Genomic DNA, 25,710 nt, shown 5'->3' with positions numbered 1-25,710 from the left:
TAATGTCTTGGCGAGACATTGTAGGAGTTGTCTTACTTGCTCTTGATAATTTTGTCGGCTTGGTCCATTTTTGCGTGTATCAAAATCATGTTTGATAATAGTGGTGATTTCGCACTGAACCGGAAACAACAGTCTGAGCGGACCAATCACAGTCCATTTCCGCCACGTCATATGCGTCAACGTGACGCTAGGGTTAGAAAATTCATTAGGAGCACGTCAGGCTACAGCGCAGAGTCGTAAATCAGGTCTTCCTTGACGCCGCAGGTCTGATGAGGAAAAATAACTTGGCCTTAAAAGTAACGCATTACCCACCTCTGAAAACAAACACTTTAAATAAGTTTATCAGTACTAAACGTCCAATCCATTTGAACTGGGAGGGCTGGCAGCGAATAAACTCATCTAACAGTTAATCCTTTGTGTATTGTAAGCCTAAAATACCGTGAATTTTGTTGTTGGAAAATGATACTATCTAGAAAACCAAAGCTTTGCGGCTATCAAGCAACGCAATCTTGACAAGACTAATCATCCCAAATGTTAAGCGAAGCTAATAATCTGTTGGAGTCATCTCGACGAGGCGCCAGTGGGAATCTGTCTGTTCCTATCACAGCCGATGTTATTACTGTTATTGTGCAGTGGCTAGCTTTAGAAAGTGACTTTTGTCTGGATCCCATTAGCTTTGTCATTAAAGAAAAATAATGACACTTGCGCTGGCACTTCGGGCTACACGCTGGCGAGTATCTCTTTACATGCGCACACTCCCCCGGCCAGCCTAATTGGGGAGGGAGTAATTGTGGTGTGGGAGATGGCACCAAAGCCCTCAGCTATTGACACAAGGTTAAAGGCCCATTAACTCCACCAGTGGAAATTAGAGAGAGACAGAAAAACCACCCACTCCAGCAGGCTACTCAACTCTTTTGGTAACCATAGACGTCCAATCCATCTGAACTGGGAGGGTTGATAGTGGACCATATTTTTTTCATTGTCATTGAATAAAAAAAATGAATGCAATTTTAAAACAGAGTAATTTTTAAAGTATTTTAATAATCATTTTTTTATTACCGTATTTTCATAACTATAGGGCGCACTTGGATGTGAGGTCTTATAATGCGGGAGCGCCCTGTGTGTCCATTGAATTTGAAAATCTGTTGAGGTTGCTGTATTAACTTCAATTAGCTCCCCGGTTGACTGAATGGGTGCTTTTCATGCCGACATGCTGTTTATATAGGGAAAAGGCGGGCGTGAAAGAGGGAAGTGTGGCTGTAGTAGGCTAATCAGAAGGGTTGGATGGACATGAGAAAAGGAGTGAGGTGCATTTTTTTTTGATTGTTTGTTTGTTTGTTTGTTTGTTTGTTTTTCAGTCTGTTCACAATAATACAAATCCAAATATACAAATGAGTGAACAGTCTACACACTCAGCAGAATTTAAATAAATAAATGATTTTGAGTTGTTTATTCAATATAAGCTGCATTCCATGCAGTCTCTTGATCCCGAATGAGGTGTACGTGAAGAGAACGGATGGTCAACGCCCCTGATGTTCTAAGAGTCCATGCTGGCCCATCTCACAGCCACTGTGAAAAACCAAGTGCGGCAATTAACTTGGAGCTTGCCATCGGTCCGGGAGGCTTGACGAACGACCTCCAACCTCTGGACATCGGTGTAAATGGCATTCAAAGTAAAGTTGCAAGCAGCATGGGAGCGATAAATTACCGATAGCGAATATGGCTTTACCGAGACTGGCAGGCAGCGTCTGGCGAGTTATGCCACAATTTGTGAATGGATTGTGCATGCTTGTGCTAAGGTGTCTGCTTGCACTGTTGTTCAAGTCTTCACAAAATCATCGTTTTTGCTGACGAACTTGCTCGCTTAGCCACACTTTTCATTTCGGTTACATAAAATTACGATTCTGATGGATATGTGGATGATTGATCAAGAAGTAACATGAATACATTGTTAATAATAGTAATTCTATTAAGCACAACCAAATTCAGTTTTGCTTCTGCTGCTTTTTTTAACTAGCACGCATACTCGCATGTGTTGCATATGTAACGTATTATGAAAAATGTATTTGTTAAATACAGAAATTGCACCAGCAACTAATATGGTACGGTACTGGGGAAAAAGAGTTTCTATAATATTATTTTTCAACCGTCAGGCCTCCCACTTCAAATGGTTTGGACGTCCACTAGTTATAAATTCTAAGTGAAAGTTTCTGAGGTGAGCGTATTCGTCGATGACTGGAAGTGTTTCAATGGTTTTTGTTTTCAACTTTCTTGATGATTTTATGTGACTTTTATGTATCATTTTATCTGTGTTCATGGGTGTTCATTTGAAGTAAAGCACTTTGAACTACCTTGTGTTGAATTGTGCTATATAAATAAATTTGCCTTGCCTTGTCTGAAAAAATGAACAAAAAATAAGCAAGTCAGCATAAAATGATGTTTTAAAAGGCCATTTCATTTGGCTGCGAGGCTAAAAAGGTACAAACTGACAGCCTCAAAAATATACACTTCGAGTAACAACGATTCCAAAACACTCCTGAATACCCTGGAAAATAAGTCTTATCTTTTAGCATACTCATGCATCCACAAAAACGATGTAAACAGATCTCCTCAGTGGTGGCACTCTGTCGACACAGCATGAAGGGTAAAAAAAAAAAAGAAATAGTCCTATTCTCTGACAAATCTTTCTTCCTATCTACAAATTTATATTACTTTGACCGTTTCTCTGCTAGGGTCTTTCCATTTATTTCATTCGGTAAACTGCTGATGCCTCCTTCCAGACTTTTTTTTTTTGGGGGGGGGGGGGGGGGTGTATAGATGGAGGAAGGAGGTCAGGTGGGGGAAAAGCAATATCTACAACAGCACTTTTCGCTCCTAATTCACTCAGGAGCATACAGAGTGGCAGGGTAACCTCCCAGCAGCATGTTTTATTTGCTGCACTACGCATAGTCAATTGGATTGTGGGTTCAAAACGGGTTTGATGTTTTGTCTGGTTCTCCTACCTGAGAAGAAAAATACAATGCCTTCAAATGTTGAAACTGCTTTAATGTACATGTGTAAAACATAAACTAAACAAACTATGGTCATATTTGCATATATTGGACTCCGAAGCCTTTCTACATTTTTACAATAACACTACTTCTTACATACATCTTATCAAAGACTAACTCAGAGGGCTAGATAAGCTACAGACCTTGCTACCTTGTATGTTATAAAAAATAAAATAAAAAAGTCTGTTATGTTGAAATATAGTTTTTCATTTAAGTTTTAACAGCATGAATGAATGGCCTCTGAAGGGTTTAATTGAAGTGAGGGAAGAGGGAGACAGTTAGGTATCTAAGGAAAGCACTTTTTAAATTCCTTAAAAACATTGAGTTGGTGTATGAATCGTAAGGGTGGAGGAATGGGTGCTGCACATTTTTATAAGGTGGCGGTATGCAGTGTTGTGCATGAACGCGTTCAATGAACGATCGTTCATGAACACGTTCATATTTTGGGCGAACGTGAATTGAACGCATCATATTTCTGTCTCATGAACGTTACTGTGAACGCGCTCATTCTAGCGGTTGTGAGCGGTGCTCATAACTTCGTTCATGAGTTCATCACATTTAGAGCCTTGCCGACAAAACTGCATATAAAGCCATAGGCTAAAAACACACAATTAAAAAAAAAAAAAAAACTTTAATAGCGGAAAATTATCCAACCTGGCAACCCAAGCTGCCTGTCACGGCCGTATTGTTTAAGCAAATACGTCATCACAACAACGGCAGCATGGACACAGAAGCTGGCAGCTCTCGAAACCAGGTGTGCATTCAAAAGAGTTTTACGAAAAAGTCAGTACCAACCCGGATGGCAAAAATAATAACGTTTACTTGTAAACTTTGTCCACCTGGCTTGAAGAAGATCGTCCGTACGTCGGTAACGTCTTTAGCCAACCTTAAACGGCACATCGAAATAAAGCATGCGACAAGCCTTACTAGGTATCTGCGACTGCGAGCATGTGCAATTAAGAAAGAGACGGCAACGGTTGGCCAGAGCAGTACCTCTGCCACCCAAATACCGCTAACAGCATACCAGAGTGGCCCCGTTTTCTCTCTCCCAGCCACAGCTAGACAACCTAGTTCTGCAGTATATTGTGGGAGACCTACAGCCTTTGAGTAACGTGGAAAGGCCAGCTTTCATAAACCTAATTTTGATCACAATAAAGAACATTCAAACAGCAAGGTTTTGCTTATGCTTATGAAAATATACTGTAGATAAAAGCTGTAGAGCTGCTAATGTGTGGACTGAATGAGTGGCAGCAAAGCATTGTGGAAATCCCAGTAATCTGAGGGCTGCCCCCTCACTGCTAGTGTAAACCTTGGTTGGACAATGATTTGAAATTGAATTTGAAGATGAATCTGACACATAGTTTCAGTGTTAAAAAGGATACATGAATTGCTGTCTGTGGTTCTATATGGACACTGCCAATAATAGCTAGCAACAATTTTTGGCGAACAAAAAGAACTGAACTACAAAAGTTCATTTTTTGGAACCATGAACTTTAGTTCAAAATTTTTGAATATGAACTACGAACTGAACAGTTCATTTTAAAATTTGTGAACTGCAATTTGAACTAGTTCATGTAGAAAATGAACTTTCCCAACACTGGCGGTATGAACCTGAAAGTTGCTTGCCATTAATCACAAGAAAAAGATTTTAACGCACATGCGTAGTACTTCTACTTAATTGCGACCGGCTGTTTGTGTGACTGCTCTACATCGCTTTCCCCGTTGGCATGTAAACATGAGAGATTTGGACATATAAACAGATACATATAAATTGATTAATCTTCGAATGATCTGACATGTGGATTGAATAATATTTTTTTTAAATATCTGAATTTGACACATAAATCACCTTAGGGGCATAGCGGCAAGTTCTTCTTCTTTTGATTGATGGCGGCTTGCAACTTTCAGGGGCATACCACCATCTAGAGTACAAGAATATGTAGCAAACATGCCTTCACACTTAGGATCAATACATCGACTTAATGTCTTTGAAGAATTTAAACAGTGTTTTCCTTACATACCTGTCTTCCTCCCCAAGTAAACCCTTCAAAGATCATTATCACCACAAAAAAGGTGGGGAAAATGTTTTTTTTTTTAAATTATTTAATCTATCACGTACATATCTATATCTGCCGTCATTGCTCGAGAGGAAGTGACGTCGGTTTGCATATGCACAATAGCAATCCGTCGTGATCCGGTATAGCCCCTCACGATAGGGTAGTGACAAGTTTTGTTTGTTATTCACCATAGGGAATTCTCCGTTGGTGTGCAGCCAAGTACCTCATGGGATAAAGTCACTGTTCTTGGACGTCTCATTAAGTAGATCATAATGTGATGGGGCGCATTGGTTTTTTCATGTGTCAATGTTTTTACACACGTACAGTTGTGGTCAAAAGTTTACATACACTTGTGAAGAACATAATGTCATGGCTCTCTTGAGTTTCCAGTTATTTCTACAACTCTTGATTTTTCTCTGATACAGTGATTGGAACAGATACTTCTTTGTCACAAAAAAACATTCATGAAGTTTGGTTCTTTTATGACTTTATTATGGGTTAACAGAAAAAGTGATCAAATCTACTGGGTCAAAAATATACATACATGGATATGAAAAAGCGAATCACTGACTTGAACAAGTCAGGAAAGTCAATTGGAGCCATTTCAAAGCAGCTGCAGGTCCCAGGAGCAACAGTGCAAACAATTGTTTGTAAGTATAAAGTGCATGGCACTGTTTTGTCACTGCCACGATCAGGAAGATAACGCAAGCTATCACCTGCAGCTGAGAGAAAATTGGTCAGGAGGGTGAAGATTCAACCGAGAATCACCAAAAAGCAGATCTGCCAAGAATTAGAAGCTGCTGGAATACAGGTGTCAGTGTCCACAGTCAAGCGTGTTTTGCATCTCCATGGACTGAGAGGCTGCCGTGCAAGAAGGAAGCCCTTGCTCCAAAAGCGGCACCTTAAGGCTCGACTGAAGTTTGCTGCTGATCACATGAACAAAGATAAGACCTTCTGAGGAAAGTTCTGTGGTCAGACAAAACAAAAATCGAGCTGTTTGGCCACAATGCCCAGCAATATGTTTGGAGGAGAAAAGGTGAGGCCTTTAACCCCAAGTACACCATGCCTACCATCAAGCACGGTGGTGGTAGTATTATGCTGTGGGGCTGTTTTGCTTCCAATGGAACTGGTGCTTTACAGAGAGTAAATGGGATAATGAAGAAGGAGGATTACCTTCAAATTCTTCAAGATAACCTAACGTCATCAGCCCGAAGATTGGGTCTTGGGTGCAGTTGGGTGTTCCAACAGGACAGTGACCCCAAACACACATCAAAAGTGGTAATGGAATGGCTAAATCAGGCTAGAATTAAGGTTTTAGAATGGCCTTCCCAAAGTCCTGACTTAAACCCCATTGAGAACTTGTGGACAGTGCTGAAGAAACAAGTCCATGTCAGAAAGCCATCAAATTTAACTGAACTGCACCAATTCGGTCAAGAGGAGTGGTCAAAGATTCAACCAGAAGCTTGCCAGAAGCTTGTGGATGGCTACCAAAAGCGCCTAATTGAAGTGAAAATGGCCAAGGGACATGTTACCAAATATTAGCCCTGCTGTATGTATATTTTTGACCCAGCAGATTTGATCGCTTTTTTCTGTTCACCCATAATAAAGTCATAAAAGAACCAAACTTCATGAATGTTTTTTGTGACAAAGAAGTATCTGTTCCAATCACTCTATCAGAGAAAAATCAGAGTTGTAGAAATAACTGGAAACTCAAGAGAGCCATGACATTATGTTCTTCACAAGTGTATGTAAACTTTTGACCACAACTGTGCATATATATATATATATATATATATATATATATATATATATATATATATATATATATAAGGGCTGTCAAAATTATCGCGTTAACGGGCGTTAATTAATTTTTTAAATTAATCACGTTAAAATATTTGACGCAATTAACGCACCCGCTGGCATATTGCCTCAAACATTACAATGAGGCCGTTTATGGACATTAAGAGTGAAGAGAATGCCACCGGCCGCTTGGGGGCAGCGCCGTTCCACACTCATGTTATGTCTTCTAAACGTGGGAGAATTAGTAGTTGTGAGATGTTTATGCTGTATTCACAATGCATTGCAAATTGCTATTTGTGCTCCACACATATTTCGGTAAGTTTTCTTTCTTTTGGTGGCAATTATGTGTCTCTTGTTTTATTTTGGGTAAGATATGTACAGATACAGGGGGGAGAACAAGTATTTGATACACTGCCAATGGGTTTTGGCAGTGTATCAAATACTTGTTCTCCCCCTGTATATGTTATACAGTAAAGGCGAGTGGACACAGGCGCGCCGTTTATTGGCATAAGCTTCTCCTTCACAACAAACATAAGTATCGTTTAGTGAAAGCACAACAAAAATAATACTCCTATCTCTCAAAAAAAAAAAAAGTTCTCAAAAAGAAAAGCACTTTAGTCTATAGTAATGAGGCCCTATTCTGACACACAGTTAAACAACAATGCTAAATAAACTGGCATTACATATCAATTTAGCTATGCAAAATACACGTAAAACTTTTCACTCTATTTTTATTATTGTTATTTTTATTATTATTATTATATTAACTCTACTTTTGATTGAAAATTTTACAAATTTTATTAAAACGAAAACATGAAGAGGGGTTTTAATATGAAATTACTATAACTTGTAACTATAACATTTATCGTTTAAGAACTACAAGTCTTTCTATCCGTGGATCACTTTAACAGAATGTTAATCATGCCATTTGTGGATTTATTGTTACAATAAACAAATACAGCACTGATGTACAGTATGTTGTATGTATACATCCGTCATGTGTCTTATCTTTCCATTCCAACAATAATTTACATAAAAATATGGCATATTTTATAGATGGTTTGAATTGCGATTAATTACGATTAATTACGATTAATTAATTTTTAAGCTGTAATTAACTCGATTAAAAATTTTAATCGTTTGACATACTTATATATATATATATATATATATATATATATACATATACATATATATATATATATTAGGGCTGTCAAAATTATCGCGTTAACGCACGGTAATTAATTTTTAAAATTAATCACGTTAAAATATTTGACGCAATTAACGCATATGTCCCGCTCAGACAGTATTATGCCTTTTGGTAAGTTTTACAGCAAGGCTTTTTCTGCTGTCTAACAGCGAACTCTTGTGGTCGCGTTGCGACATGGTTTATTGTGTTCTTGCCAGTTCAATTTGGCTGCACAACGTCTCGGGCTGACGCCTACGTTGTAATATTGTGCTTATATGATCCTTTTGTCCGTAAGTATGGTTGTTGTAAAGAATGTACATATTATGTTAGTAAGCGAAATGTTACATTTTTTGTATGAGACGCTTTTTGTTGATGTTTAGTGAAACTGTATAGCGTGCTAAGCTAACGTTGTTGCTAATGCAATGCTTGTGTATTTTTTTTTGTAGTTTTACAACAGTCTAAAGAGGACAATGGTTTGAGGCCATTTTATTAATAAATCAGATGAAAATGGAAGAAGTCTGATTATTAAGGCATCGTTCACTAGCTGTCTAGCTTTGGAAAAAGTAGACGCTTCGGAGTGAGGACAGCATAGACAGATTTAAACGACAGTAGAGTGAAATGCCCACTACAGTCCTTACGTACTATAGGTTGAATGTATATATCCATCTTGTGTCTTATCTTTCCATTCCAACAATTTATTTTACAGAATATATATATAATTTACAGAAAAATATGGCATATTTTATAGATGGTTTGAATTGTGATTAATTGCGATTAATTGCGATTAATTAATTTTTAAGCTGTAATTAACTCGATTAAAAATTTTAATCGTTTGACAGCCCTAATATATATATATATGTGTGTGTGTGTGTGTGTGTGTGTGTGTGTGTGTGTGTGTGTGTGTGTGTGTGTGTGTGTGTGTGTGTGTGTATATGTGTGTGTATGTATATATAATGTATATATATGTATGTGTGTGTGTGTATATGTATATATATGTATATACGTATATATATATATTTATTTATTTATTTATTAGGGCTGTCAAACGATTACATTTTTTAATTGAGTTAAATTCCAGCTTAAAAATTCGCAATTAATCGCAATTCAAACCAGCTATAAAATATGCCATATTTTTCTGTAAATTACTGTTGGAATGGAAAGATGAGACACAAGATGGATATATACATTCAACATACGGTACATAAGTGCTGTATTTGTTTATTATAATAATAAATCAACAAGATGGCATGAACATCATTAACATTCTGTTAAAGCGATCCATGGATAGAAAGACTTGTAGTTCTTAAAAGATAAATGTTAGTACGTTATAGTAAGTTATAGAAATTTTATATTAAAATCCCTCTTAATGTTTTCGTTTTAATAAAATTTGTAAAATTTTCATTCAAAAAATAAACTAGTAGCCTGGCATTGTTGATGTCAATAATTACACAATGCTCATGGGTGATGAAGCCCATAAAATCAGTCGCACCCAAGCACCAGAAGAGGGCGACAAAACTCCAAAAAAAACACAAGTAACAAGTGGACATTGCACTGTGGTGTCATTTTAATCTGTTTGAGCGGGGCACGTGCGTTAATTGCGTCAAATATTTTAACGTGGTTAATTTAAAAAATTAATTACCGCCCGTTAACGCGATAATTTTGACAGCCCTAAATACAGTGGGGAGAACATGTATTTGATACACTACCAATGGGAAAACCCATTGGTAGTGTATCAAATACTTGTTCTCCCCACATATATATATATATATACACACACATACAGTATAAACATCTGTTATTCTGTCCCTCAAAAACCACCGCACAACAAACACCCATGTGGCACATTTATCTGTTCAGCTTATAGAGAGACTTAGATTCCTCTTCTCACCAATACCCGTTTCGATTGCATTTATTTGCAATTTTTGGGCAAAGCTTTAAATTCGGCTTTTGTTTTTCTGGTAATAAAGAATAGGAAAAGAATACAAACTATTCAGTGGATCTTGATTCTTTGAACGACTATCAATATGGGGAAATTTATTTTCAGAGGTTGGTGGGGAATGAGCCGAATTCCACACTTGAGTGATCTCAGTCAAGGTACTTGTTTGTTGTTTTTCTTTTCATTTTAATGAGTTGGTAGACACTATTTTCATAGCAGCAATTAATTTCAATTCTCTCTTTCATATCTTTTAAAGTGAACACTACAGGAGCATCCAAACACTGAAGTTGTGTGCACTGAAACAGCACTGGTGGCGAGATGGCCGTTCCGACATTCCCGACAAATGGCGAGACGTTAATGAAAGGAGACGTCCTCCCCGAGGCTGCCAATGACTAGTGTATCCTCACGCTTTAAGACATTCGTGTCGTTGGATGTGTGCGCCACAAAAGCCGCGTTGGCAGTCGTACTGTATGACCCCCCGAGATGTAACACGTAGCTAAATAAATAAATAAAACAAACAGACTAGTAGTTTCCTTTGTCGGACTCTTTAACCTTCAAGCTCTCTTCCATACACATGTCACAAAGAAGTGTGTCAAAATCTCCAAAGTCAATGCTCATGCTAATTTCTGTTGTTTTCCCCGAGTGCTAACATAAAATCACATTTACTGCAGGAAAGTTGTGGTAGTTAGTAAAAGACTAGGACTGCATCTATCAATTATTTAAGTATGCGATTATTAAGTTCAATCAATGAAGTGATCGGGTAACAAACGTTAAATGCGTTGCAGAATAATTTTAGGACATAGAAAAAGTGTTTATGCTTGCAAAAATGTTTAATTTGTGATTTACACATTGTGCAATCCTGGTGCCAATGGATGTAAAGGTCCAAAGAAATGTTTTTGCAAGCATAAACTTCCCTATTTTTGATCCAGTGCCATTTATTTGTTGATTTATTTGGTTAATAGGTAACACTTTATGTGACAGCGACGTCATAAGACTACGATAAGCCCATCATAATGATGACATGACACTGACATGGGCATTAATGAATGCATATGTCTTTAAGTGTCATCCGGCAAGTTATGTCACTAACTCCATTTACGTCCAGCTCGGATATTTTACATCCATTGAAAGTGAGATAATTTGCCGGATGGCACAAAATGACATCTGCCATTCATTAATGGACAACACAGACAAGGCTGAAAAACCCGTTTCTGCTCTTGCACCCCTCTTTAAAATAAACTGCTGTATTTGAAGCCAAAAGAACTGTTGTGTTTGATAGAACAATATGTCTATATGCTGCCATAGCAGATTCATGGCGCATTAAGTCCCCGAACTATTTTTAATTTGTCCATTTTACCTTGGAAACCCCCGTTTACAGCTGTCACGCAACCGTTTTTGTTTCAATATAAAAAGAAAGTAAGTAATCGTATTTATTATTTGAAATGTTTATCATTTTTAGCTTAGAATCATTAATTGATTGATTGACTAATATTTAGTTTAAAAAAAAAACAACTAACAAATCATTCATTCGCACATTTTAAACTTTTAATCAAATTACGTCAAAATGAAAAAATTAACGTCTGTAAAAAAAGTCACAGATATCTACCTCATAACTATCGCTTAATTGTTTGTTTGTTTTTTTTTCTCGTTACTGTCGCATTTTCTCCAATATTTTAGAAGGGTAAATACAGTATATGAAAATGAAAATCTCAACCACTCCCTGATGTCTTCGATTTCTGCATCGCGACCCTTGTTATTTTATCATGTTTCACCCATAAAATCCTCTAAAAATCCGGCTGTGGCCATTCACAGCTGTGTCTTGACACTCGGTGATACATGCTACATGGAGTATTTGGATCGAAACAAGGTAAGTACGCGTTAATATCTCGTCAAAATCATGGCGTCTTTAATTATGCTCTCGCGTGTTTTCACCTCCAGTTAGGGTTTTGCTGATTTTTTTATACATATATTTTTTTTTTTAAATGCCCTCTAGTTCAAAATTTTTAATCCCACAGAAAATTGAGATTTTAAGCTTTCCAATGTTGTATCACACATGCATATAGGACAGTTTTGAAATTTGGCCAAATTGGGGGTCAAAATTGCTTGACAAGTTGCAAGCAACTATCAAGTGCATACACCCACCTACTGTAAAAGAGTGTGCAACACCCATCTGAAGGCACGCTGCTCTCACTGTTGGTTTTTATTGATCAATATCTCGTTCACCTGCCTAATCTTGCTTGTACTCGTGTTGCTGCCTCTAGTGCTCATTATAATATTAAACATCAATATCCTTAAACCAGACTGGAAAGTATTTGCATGAGCAGTTACAAACATTTCTGAGGCACTGTTCCATCTGGGCCTTTTTAACAAGATTCTCAGATATACTGAGACAAGGTAACATTTTATATTTTTTGCAATATTGCGAATATTGTGGCCTCCCTAATACATTATGGTCGTTTTAATAAGCATTTACAGTACATGTTAAATGTTATCAGCATTCCCTTTCTTGTTCCAGCCAACTGGCAAAACACAATCTGCAGATATCTACACGCATTACTACATTGAATTATCAGCAAGTCTAGTGGGCGTGATGTATTTTAATTACTTTATTTCATGTTTTAAAATGTATATTGATTCTGAGATGCTGCAAATTATATGTGTGGAGTAGTTCTGTGCTTTTATATTGAATTTTTGTGTAGTATTGATTGTTTCTATAATAAAAAAGGGGGGCCTTAAGAAGTGGATTAACTCAATCAGCGCCAGTCGCATCAATGGTCATCCAATCCATTTAGATGGGAAGGAGGTGTTAGTGAACAATCTACTAACTATATAATAAATATAACACAAAAAATGGGAAGGTGAATTTATTTATATAGCACAATTCAAGACAAGGTCATTCAAAGTGCTTCACATCACATTAAAAGAACACTTCCAACAAAGCAGCTAAATTCAAAGGTTGCCATATTCCTGAACGATGTAACCATTGACCCTTTCTCTTATCATATCACCTACTATGGAAACCTTTACCATTTTAAATTACAAACAATATCCTGCAAGTTTGATCATAATCCATTCATAAATTCTTGAGTTTTTTCAAACATAGGCGGACATACGGAAGCGAATACATAAATTTCCGCCTTCAATTAGCTTCACCTAAAATAATCATAGTCTACAGAAATAGACAGTTTAAAAGAGGAAAACACATGAAAGCTACAAAAAAAAAACAGCTGAAATGCTAAAGGTTCAAAAAGGGGAAAAAAAATGCTACTTTAGAAAAAAATAAAAAACATATGAAGTGCTTTTGTCATGTGTGTGTTGTTCTTTTTTCATTCCAGCATCTGATTGAGCTGGATGGGAGGGGTCATGCGACGCACCTGTGCCGCATTAGGAGCATGCTGTATTTAGGACGCCTATGTCTAGCAGCTGTGTCTGGTGATTGTCTTGCTTATGGCCATGTGCACCATTATCTTCGTGCTCTCTGACATTCCTACATTTGTACCCCAGTTTGGTCTTGTGTTTTCTGACGTGCTCCCTTCGGTCAACTTTGCTATATTCGTGTGATTTTTCTAAAATGCTTCCTTAGTTGTACTTTGTTATACTCGCGTACCTTTTGGCGTGCTTCCTTAATTGTACTTTTTATTAAATACAAACCTATTCACTGTTTCTGTTCTCTGAGTCTGTGATTGAGACTCACATATACGGCCTCCTGTTTATTACAGCCGTTGACGGTGATGGATGTCCAATCCATTTTGAATGCAAGGGGCTGGCAGATGATGAAAAATTATAATAAATAAATTAATTATTTAAAATAATGATAAAAAATTTCAAAAAATATATAAAGTGAAGGCAAGACCATTTTTTTGCATAGCCCAATTCAAGTGCTTTACATCACATTAAAGTGCGTACGACAGGATAAAAAAAAGTCTTAAATTGCATTATTATGTGAATTAAAATCTTATATTGAGACGATTCGACTATATACAACAATTTGGCAAAGAGCAGATGACGAGAAATTAGTGTTTCAATCCGCCGTCTAGCCACGCCTACCATTATAGGGCTCTAGCGTCCCCAACAGGTGGATGACGTCAATGGGAGAATGGTTTCATCTGATTTAGTATGCAGCCCATTGAGGGGGAATTATTCATAACGAGGAAAATGCGACGAAGAGAGCCGCAAAATGTCATTGTTTCAGTCTCTCTACTCCAATATTTTTAAAGGATATTCTTTTTATTGAAGTATTTTTCCCAATTGCTAAATAAATGGTATGGTCATGACAAATAACAATCTTGTGCTAAATGGAATATGAAATAATAAAAATGCATTTATTCAGTACAACATGGCAAAATTACTCCATAATGGTCAAAACTGTCGACTTCACCTTTACTGTCGAACCTCCCGTACGCTATATTATGCCGCCGTAGTTAGTCAGGCTTTTGACATTTCCCTGCCACCGGTATTGGAGAATGTAAACAAACCAAGAGGCGTGACAGATAGCCGATATGCTGACCCGAACCGGGTGACGTCTCAAAATCTTATTTTCCAAGCGAAAAATAACACATAACTAGCCGGATCATATCACACTGCCGCGGGGTTGTCGAGTGTCTTCGCCGATCAGCAAACCGCCCGGCAGAGAGCAAGTTACAGCTCGTTCCCCTGCTACTACGGACAGAAGAGCTCACCGGGGAAGCAGCTGGAGAGTACCGCCGGACAACCTGGCCGACGTCGGAGGAACGCGTAGCTGCCACATGGTCAACACGAATATGATGAAAAATAATGCTTTACTACACGGCGACGATGTAAACAAACAGCGGCGTGCAGTTGTTGTGCAGCTAACATGACAGACAGAGTGTCTTAGGAGATCTTTTCTACCTGCCCATCCATGATAAAACGTAAGTAAATAGTCCTTTATCTAAAGAAAGTTTGTAGTGTTTACTTTGTAATCGCTGTATTCGCGGCTATTTTTAACACAAAGTTGCAATTTCTGATCGGGTGGGAAATTTGACAGAACACTGTACACATGAAGAGGGCAATAAACCAAGTATAGTGCTCTCCCGGCAGGGGGATGTGCGACAAGCCGCCGGTGTCGTCGGCCGAGTGGCGAAGGAGCATGTCAGCCACAAAATGCAAGCCACCTACGTATTAAAATTATCCAAGTATTTGACATAATACAAAACCCGATGTTTACTCACTTCCTCTTAAGTCCAATGGTCCCACAGTAGTAAGGCTTGTTTTGGCCAATATCCACCGGTGAATGGGAACCTTTTGAAACCCCAAAAATGCTCAGGCCTCTCCCTGGTGCAGCAAAAATTTTCTGCAGCCGTTTGGCTGGCGTGATGTGAAAAATAAACGAATTAATCCGCAAAATCAGCTGAATCCTTAGTCCTTCTCATATAAAGGTACGGCTGGATAGTGAGAGGACTCCTTCTATTGTACACGTCACAGCGTCCTCTTTCTCAACTTGAGACTGAAGCCGGAAGTCACTCATTTTCATAGCGCGGAATTCAAAAAACTAAATAAATATTGCGATAGCTTCCACACACATCTAAGCGGTCCATTTCATTCAGGAGCATAAAATACCGCGGAAAATATGAAAAAAAAAATGCATTTTGCTGTCAAACACACTTTAAAGACAGCAAACAATTAAAAACATTAAGTCTGTTAAAAAAAAAGGCTATTTTAAAATGCATAAATGCTACATAACAGCTAAAACACTAAAATAAAAACAAATGCTTTTAGTGTCTTTGACACCAATATATGTCCAATCCATTTGGACTGGAAAGGGCAGTGAATAATCATGTGATTTTCAGTAATGAAAATGTTGTAATGGTAAAAATATCAGCAAACTTGTAGGGTATGTTTGTAAAATAAAAACGAAAGAGGTAATTATATTGTGAAGTAATGAGGTCAAAGGTCACAGACGTCAGAAATATGTGTTCAAGACAACTCATAAATGAATAAATGGATACTTTTTTAAATTGAAAGATATTTTTGGAATACTAAAAAGAAGAGGTAACTAAATTTTGTGGTCAAAGGTCAGAAAAGGAATTTCGCAATAACTTCATAATGGATTTGCCTAATTAACTACAATTTGCAGGGTAGGTGATATAATGAGAAGAGAAAGAGTGACAACATTTTGAGGCATGAGGGAAGGGAGAGCCCACTCTATCAAATAGGGTGATGCTTTGACTTTGTCTGCTTAGTCTTCCTCAGAATGCTCCTCCGGTTTTGGAACATCTCAAACTCAGTGGCAGTCATTGACGGTGAAAGACATCTGTAACCTGGCCTCGGCGCACCGACCATGTTCCAATCCCCCTCACTCAAGTCAGGACTCTGAACCCGCGCCAAATGACGCGTCCACATGTCAACGGCAGGCAGAGGCACAAACCACCAGTGTTGTTAATCTTACTTTAAAAAAGTAATTAAATACAGTTAAAAATGACTTCTCCCAAAAAGTAATTGCGTTAGTAACTCAGTTACCAGAATGTAAGAGTAATTAGTTACTTGGCAAAGTAACTGGTGATAATTTTCTTTTTTTTTTTTGTCTAAAAAAAAAAAAAAAAAAATAGTGGCACAATGTGATGTTTAAAGAGTTTTTTGGGACAATTGGCCTTAGCCCAATTCAAAACCCTAAACTTAACTAGACACAGGGGTATTGCGGATATTGCGATAACTAGATAGTAACCTTTGTTATGTGTGGAAGTCATTTAATGTGACTCAACCGTTAAAGTTGTTAAAATTGCTCCCGTTATTGCATTAGTTCCCTTCCGTCTACTTTTGACATGTGTAAGTTTTAAAACTATTTCATCATTTAAAGATAGATTTAAGTCAAGATTTTGCGGATTTACGAGCATTTTAGATAAAAAGTTACATAGGTTCGCTAGGAAGGTTCTCTACAACAGAGCCTTCCTGAGAAGTCTACTGCTTAAAGATGGCGGCTGTTTACTAACGCATCTAGTTCTTTATCATACATGTTGCTAATCCAGCCGAGTCTGTCATTTGCATCTAGTTCTGTATATATGTGATATCTACCGAAGCATCATGTGGGCGTAGTTTGTAGGCTATCGGCTACTGTCAGGTATTATTGGAGCCACCTAGCATTGTAGCATCGCGTTTGCAACGGTGTCACCCTCCCTTGCCTCCTCCCCACTCTTACTCTGCCCTCTCGTCTCCGTGAGTCCGTCAGACTTTTCTCGGGTCAGTCAACCAACATAGCAACGCACGCCTTTCCCGCCTCGGTAACGGCTTTGCCAAGATGGGAAAAGTAATTAATTAGATAACTCATTACTGAAGAAAATAACGCTGTTAGTAACGCCGTTATATTCTAACGCCATTATTAACAACACTGCAAACCGCTAGGCTATAGACCCTACCCACCGACGTCACAAAATCACGTGATCGCTGTATTGTTCCGCCCCCTTGTCCGTCATTTTGTGTCTGTATTATCAATGGTCTCAATTGATCGAGCAATTTATAATGCATTTCATGTAAGACCCGGTGCTTTCGGATGCCGTGAACTCACTTGATGCGTTGCATAAAAGGCGTTATGTGGAAAAGCTTCAGTTTATCCATTCGCCAGATCCATATTTGATGCCTAAATCGATGTTTTTCGACCCGCCGTCTTCGCCGTATTTGCCTGACATCTGCTAGCTACCCTGATATGTACAACTATGTTGTCCACACAAAATCAGCCTATTCTCATAAAAGTTTGAAAAACTTTAAGAGCTTGGAGGCTTAAAAATACTTCGTTGCTGGTTGGGTGAAACAGGTCCTCGTCCATGAAAATTCGGCAGGAATCTATCTTGTGCTTGGAAAGGTGAGTTACGAAATTTTCCATTCAAAATCTTTTGTTCTTGCTAACATCCACTGTCAAGTGTAATGTATTTCATGTCATTTGTCAATGGAGCTAGGGCTTTTAATGTTTATATGGTTTAGCGATAGCACTCTCACTACATACATACGTGTATGTTGTCGGCGATTAGCCTAGCAATGATCTTAATTGTGGTTGTCAGCCCAAAACCCTCTAAATATATACTAAATGCATCTTACCAGATATAAAATGACTACTACATAATCTGTGGTAATCGTTTGGAGCCCAGTTTTCTCGTCGAATTGCAGCAGCCCATCTCGCTCTCTTCTCTCCGGGTCTCTCGGAATCCGGTAGAACTTCAAGTCTCTCCGTCTATCTTCTCTGTTATTGCAACCGACCGCCACACACGCCTTCACCATTTTGATTATTAATGTTAACGAGCAGAAAAACACGCCGTAAATAGGAGGAATGTACATAGCCGTAACAGTTAAACACGATGTGTTGACGGACAATTGGGCGGCACCAGTCAGGAGGCCGGAATTGTGACGTCACGTGGGTAGGGTCTATAAGCTCGAGCTGAAGGCCTATCTGCCAGCGCACTCACATGAAGGCCCAGAGGGAAGGTTTTCCACGCACCACACATACGGACCTGCGTGCACCTGTTACACATCCAATCTATTTTGACTAGGAGGTTTGGCAGCAAGTGATCGCTAGTTTAAAATAGTTTGAACATCATGTGTTTGTGCCACTGACAGTGATACATGTCCAATCCATTTGGAATGGGAAGGGCTGGAAGCAATCATTCGGTCGCCCTCAATGGCACGGATTGAGTTAAGTCACCGCTGAAGTCCAAATACAAAAATAATGTCTCGCCACTGGTAAATGGCTTCTAGGAAGCGTTGTGTCGCTTTAAATGAACACTGTTAAATGTAGCCGCTTGGACAGGCGATAATGTGCAGAGCGAGAGCAAAGAGGTGAAAGAGCGTGCGGGCTGTCTGATTTCATCCCGTCACAGATGACTCCTTTTGATACGCCGTCCTCTCCTCCCAGTCCCCCCGGGGACCAGTTGGCACATTTGCGTCCACACGGGTGCCGCGTTTCCAGATTCCGCCACCTCGCAGCGCCTCGCGTTAGCCTGTGACAGCTCAGGGCAAGGACACTGTGTAAAGGTTAAATAAGTGTCACGATGTGAGGGCGCGCGGTGAAGGCAGATGGTTTCGGCCGTCGGAACGGTCTTTTACGAGGAGTTGCTCGCAATCCGGCACCTCGTAAAAGATTATTGGGCCTTTTAAACGCTTCATAACGCCGACAACATGTTTGTCCTCCGTGCCGTAGAGTGAAGCGAGGGCGAGGCATTCACACGCTTCATTGAGCAAACATGTTCCCCCTCCATTTTTTTATGTGGCCAAACCGCCTATTCGGTTACATTATCAAGTTGTCAAGTCTGCAAAAAAAAAAAATCAAAGGATACGCCAGGGAGTCTAAACAAAGGAATAGAAGTTTCAACTGAGTAGGTTACAAGGTTTGAATTTGCTTTGATTTAACAAATCGCCTACAAATGACGCCACTAGACGTCCAATCCATTTTGACTGGGAGGGTTGGCTGCGACTTGCTGTGTCAATGACACTGAAACATGAGCACTCACTTTAAATGAATTGAACGTTTATTATCGATTTTTTTTTTTAATCAATAAATCGGGGGAAAAAATAAAGTGCTATAGAGGGAATAACCAGAGTGTATTTCTGTTTATTTTAATTTAAATTGTATTAATTTAAATTTTATTCATTTGTTGTTTATTAACTCATCCTTTTTGTTTTATTCAAGAAAAAAATAAACTCTTTTGGTGCATTTTTTTGAGTCACTTCCCATTGATTCTGGGAACAACCTTACTAATTGGGATATTTACTGGTCATTTACTGTTGATTCTGGGTCATTTCCTGTACATTTTGGGGCATTCCTGCATCACTTCCTTTGGATATTGGGTCACTTTGTGTTAAATGGTGTTTTTCCGAGTGATTTGGGGTAAATCACTTCATCTCCATTTTTTTTTCACTTCATGTTGTATTTGAGTCATTTCCTTGTAATTTGGTTGTATTTATGGGTCAATTCCTTTTGCTTTTGGGTATCTTCCTATACATTTTATGGCATTCCTAATGTTTTGGGAATTTCCAAGTCACATAATGTTTTTTGGGGGTCACTTTCTCTTAATTTTGGGGTATTTCCTAATGATTTTCAACCATTTCCAGGTCACTCTATCTTCATTTTGTCCACTTAATGTTGAATTCAGGTAAAATACACGTCCTTGTTAAATTTGGTGCATTTACAGGTCAATTCCTGTTGCCTATGGGTCACTTTCTGTACCTTTTGGAGCATTCATGTGTCACCATTGGTCCTTTTGATATTGGGTCACTTTTGTTAATTTGGGGCATTTCCTAATGATTTTGGAGACAATTCTGGGTCACTCCATATCCATTTTGGGTCACTTAGGCTAGGTTCATACCGCAGGTCTTATGCACAAATCCATTTTTTTTTTTTTTTTTTTCCTAACTCAAGCATTAACTTGATGGGCTGAATGGGACAAGTTCCATAGAAGTGGACCATTTCACATCCGATCTAGGTCACTTTTGTATGCGTTTTAAATCCGATTTGGACCACATTTTTCAAAATGTGGTGGCAGTCTGAACTCTCAAGTCTCCAAAATCGGAATTCATGCCGCAATTACGTCACCAAAGAGTGAGAGAGGCAGGGAGGGCGGCAGCGATGGAGCTGTGCATTACCGTTAGCGCCTAGCTAGAACTCGGCTTTTAGGCAGGAGGTGGGCTTAAAAAGTCATAAAAAAGTCATGCAAAAATAAAATGAAAAAAAAAAAAATAGAATAAGCCTGAGAATATTTTTCCTTCTGTGCGCCAAAAGAGCGATATTCTACTTCAACATTGCTTACATGGCAGAGAGTCGAGGCAAACTGACCGAATGTGTGTGCATCCATTCGATCTAAGGATGTCCCAATTGCATATTTATATCAATGTTTTTCAATGATAGTTCCAAACATGTTACAGTGCTGTACTGTAGTAGTGTTGCAGAGTATAATACGTATACACACACAGCTGAAAAAGCAGTTTCTGCACTTGCACCCCTCTTTAAAACAATCTGCTGTATTTTAAGCCAAAAGAACTGTTGTGTTTGATAGAACAATATTTCTATATGCTGCAATAGCAGTGTCATGGTGCATTATGCCCCCGGACTATTTTTAATTTGACGGCTTTACCCTGGAGACCCCCGTTTACAGACACTGCACAACCGCTTTTGTTTCAACCCAGCCATAAAAAGTTATATTTCTTATTCGAAATGTGTATCATTTTTATTATTCACTCGCATATTTTAAACTTTTAAAAAAACGATGTCAAAAGGGGAAAAAATAGTGTCTGTAAATAAGTCACGAAAAGTACTTCATCACTATCACTGAATTATATTTTTTTTGTTACTGTCGCATTTTCTCTGAGATTTTGGATGATAAATAATCGATCCAAATGAAAAAAAAATGGAGAGAAAAAAAAAACATTTAACTTCCCGTGAATTCTTGGGGTATTTCTTGATGATTTTGGGGTAGTCACTTCATCCACATTTTGGGTCACTTAGTGTTAATTTTTGGGCCAGTTTCGTTTTTCAACGCATTAGGGTCAGGAAATTGACGGCAATAGATGTCCAATCCATTCGGACATCTACAAGTGATTAACTCATTTCAATTTACAGCACAGAATCGAAAGAACTAGATGATAGGACATCTATCACTGTACATCTTTTTGAACAACCTATCAAAAAGTCAAGTTTCACATTATGCGACACGAAAAAGCATGTTTATTTCATAATACACGCGGTATTTTATGCTCCTGAATGATATGGACCGCTTGGATGTGTGTGGAAGCGTTCGCTATATTTATTTAGTTTTTTTAATCCTGCGCCATGAAAATGAATGACTTCCGGCTTCGGTCTTTCATTGAGGAGGAGGGCGCTGTGACGTGTACGGGTGAAGGCGTCCTCTTCACTAAACAGCCATACTGTTGTGTATGAGGACTAAGGATTCAGCTGACTTTGCGGATTAATACGTTTAGCCGAACGGCTGCAGAAAAATCATGCTTTATGAGGGAGAGGCATGTGCGCCTTTTTGGAGTTTCAAAAGGTTCCCATTCACCATGGATATTGGCCAAAACAAGCCCTACTACTGTGGGACCATTGGACTTACGAGGAAGTGAGTAAACATCTTATTTTGTATTAGGTCAAATACGAATACAGCGATTACAAAGTAAACACTACAAACTTTCTTAAATAAAGGACTACTTACGTTTGATCATTGATAGGCATATAAAAAGCTCTCCTCATGGACATTAGCTGCACGTTAGCTGCACAACAACTGCAGCCGCCCCCCTCCCGGGAACGAACTGGAAATTGCTCTCCGCCGGGCGGTTTGCCGATCCACGAAGACAATCGACAACCCAGTCGTCATGTCCGGGCTAGTTATGTGTGATTTTCCGCTTCGAAGACTTTGAAACATCACTCAGTTCGGGTTAGCATGTTGGCTAGCTGTCACGCCTCCTGGTTTGTTTACATTCTCTGAAGCCGGGGAAGGGAAATGACATATGTCCGATTTAGGTGGCATAAAATATCGTTCGGGAGGTGTGACAGTAAAGGTGAAGTTGACAGTTTTGACCATTATGAAGTAATTTTGTCATGTCGTCCTGAATAAGTGCATTTTTATCATTTCATATTCCATTTAGGACAAGACTATTATTTGTCATGACCATGCCATTTATTTAGCAATTGGGGAAAATTCTTGGATAAAAAGAATATCCTGTAAAAATATTGAAGTAAAGAGACAGAAACAATGACATTTTGCAGCTCTCATCGTCGCGGTTTCCTCGTTGTGAATAGTTCCCCCTCAATGGGCTGAATAGTAAAACCGGTGAGCCAGTCACCCGCTGACGTCATCCACCTGTTGGGGACGCTATAGTCCTATAATGGTAGGCGTGGCTAACCGGCAGATTAAAAGACTAATTTCTCATCATCTGCGCTTTGCTAAATTGTTGTATATAGTCGAATCGTCTCAAAATATGATTCTAATTCACATAATAATGCTATTTAAGACTTTTTTTCTCCTGTCGTATGCTCTTTAAAGTATTGTAGCTACGCATTGTGGCCTTTTCTAAGATCACCCTCAGACAACCCTGATGTTGTTGTTTCCTCTTATCTACTTAAAAAGAAATACAAAACGAGATGGCCCCTTTGGTTTTATTGTGTTTTTGCGATAATTGTGTGCACAAGGGGAGTTTCTCTAAAGTTTCTCAAGATTTGATCAAAGAAAAGAACTTTTTCAGCAGACTAATGGTGTTCTCCCGGAGGCTGGACACACGCACGACAGGCTTGTGGCCACTGCAACTTTAATGCGCGCGCACACACCCACATTCTGATCAGAACAGCTTGTCTTCAGCACCAAGACAGCGGTCTTCACGGAACATTAACCGCCTCTAATTAAAACATGAAGCAATATGTTGTTTTGCAGGCATTACTGTTTTTTTCCTTTGCATCCTCCTTGGCGGAGCCTTAGGGAGCACACCTTGAGTCGATTTCCCTGCCTCGTCCCTGTAGTCAGTTTGGGGATACACCTATAAAATGAAGGGGGGCTGGGGGGGATTCAGCCCTCTTTGTGGGTAGTAACACGTTACAATTACTCAGTAGATATGTGAAGGAGAAACGCTATTCTTACTCTGCTACTTAGGGCGTAAAGAAGCTGGAAGTCTCAGACATAAAGGTCACCACGGAGCCAGTTTTGTTTTGTTTTGTGTTTTAATATTGGAGGGGGGGGTCAAATCAGCAAAATGTAAAGAAAATACACTATAGCACACAATAAAACACAACAGGTTTTAAACCTACAATAGGCTACTGCATGTAACAACAGGCAGATACAACAAACTGATTTTCATTCAAAATTGTATTTTTTCAATGATGTGCATAACAGCAGTATATATATAAAATAACAGTATTTTCCCCAAATTTCCTCACATTTAAATACAAAACTTCGATTTGAACTACATTAGAACATAAGAACGTTGGTAATACATTAAAATGAAGATAATGAAAACATTGACTTTTTTTTCATAAAGATATAATCATAGAGTTATAAGTAACATAAATTAACAAAAATAAGTACAAATGACTCTTATATTGTGCATATTGAAATGGAATATATTTTAAAGATGCAAAAATCGATTTTTTAAAGTAGTTTAATAAGTAGCCTAATATAAATAAACAAAAATATGTCCAAATGTGCACATAACATAGAAGATGTTCTGAGCCTCCTCTTTAGAGCAAATAAAATACTAAAAAAAATTGGCCTCTTTACCTCCTTCCAGTCTCTTAAAGATATGATCAATTTTCAGTTGCATTGTCCTTCTTTATCTCATTAATTCAACAAGTTGTTGGTTACCTGTCACAACCGCTCTAGTTTATCCGTTTCGTTCTTGTTGTTCCACAAAACACATTATCATCATCAAATCAATCAACCTAACTATCCATGCTGATCACTTGTCAGTCTGTCAGCCAATTGAACGGACAACAGAGTATAAGGTGGTTTGCTGCGCGCATGCCCGCATCGACGTGACTCATCAGACTCTGATACATGAGCTGCTCGGCAGTTATCGTAGAATAAATAAGAAATAAATATCGGTTTAAAGCGGATTATGCTACACAAGCTCATTATTTAGCTTGTTGTTATCACTTGTGTATGTAAATCTCACGTCGATACATTGTTTTCTTCTTGGAGATGTGTGTGTAACAGCCTGGCAGGTATTTTTAAGAAAAGGGCTTTGATAGTTGCCGTCATATTTTCAGGTTCAAATTAAAATGACTTTGGGTCAGGTTTGTGATTTTTTTTTTCTACAAATTTAAACTACTGCATGTACAGTATGTCTGTTTAGACTGCTAATTCCATAATTTTTGTCAGGGGTAGTGTCGCAAAAAATGATTCAGCATACGAAAGATAATATGTACTGTAATAGAATATTCCTGCTAGCAGCAATGTAATAATGTAACTATGTTTGACTATAAATGCAAACAAACGAAATATACACACCACACAATGCTCATGTAGTGTGCATGCAACAAAATAAGAATATGACTTTTTCGAGGCACAGTGAGATGAAATAGCAAGCAATGGCTGCCGAAGTTCGTCCATGTTTTAGCCCTGCGAGCTCAAGTAGTCATGTGATAACGTTTGTCAAATGAGCTGGAACCTCACAAACTAGTTACACTTAAGTGCCAATAGAGGGGCGACAAAACATTAAATATAAAGACAGGCAATCAGAGGAAATGACAGCAAGTTTAATCAGGTGTTTTACTTGTAGTAGAGCTTGGAACAAATTAGGCAATTTACATATAAAACGCGATTCATTCAAAGTTTAAGATCGTACCTAAAATGAACAGGACATGAGCCAAAAACACATCAATCCACAGAAGTGACCTCCAAAACGGGAAATGACGCACATAAGTTTACGGCCCAAATACAAAATGTGAAGTAAGGTTGGCCAACCGTGTTTTTGAATAATATCAATGGCTAAACAATTATAAGCATATTTTCGTTTTTTTTTTTTTAACACAACTCTTCCAGATTCTTTGTTTAAGCCATAGCAACGCCCTTGACAACGAAAATGCTTTTCTTCGACAATCTTCGGAAATCTTCGGAAATTACGTCAAACAGAGAATTGCGAGTGAAGTCCGCCATAGAACAGTATTGCTGCAGTGCTTCCCGGTGAGATGCCACGACGGTGTGTGGCGATGTATTGTTCTCAAGCTAAAGAAAACTTGTATGAGAGGCCAAAGGA

General features: G+C 38.5%; 1 long non-coding RNA gene across 1 annotated transcript; it reads left to right on the top strand.

Moving 5' to 3' along the window:
• The first annotated feature begins 3,662 nt into the window (after positions 1-3,662).
• LOC130912858 (uncharacterized) lies at positions 3,663-10,523 on the top strand. The gene is made up of 3 exons (XR_009062654.1): positions 3,663-3,804; positions 10,141-10,190; positions 10,289-10,523. It is a non-coding gene; the product is annotated as an uncharacterized LOC130912858 (long non-coding RNA).
• The last annotated feature ends 15,187 nt before the right edge of the window (positions 10,524-25,710 follow it).

This window comes from Corythoichthys intestinalis, chromosome 3 (assembly GCF_030265065.1).
Source record: "Corythoichthys intestinalis isolate RoL2023-P3 chromosome 3, ASM3026506v1, whole genome shotgun sequence".
NCBI lineage: Eukaryota > Metazoa > Chordata > Actinopteri > Syngnathiformes > Syngnathidae > Corythoichthys > Corythoichthys intestinalis.
This window is presented reverse-complemented; position numbering and strand designations above follow the sequence as displayed.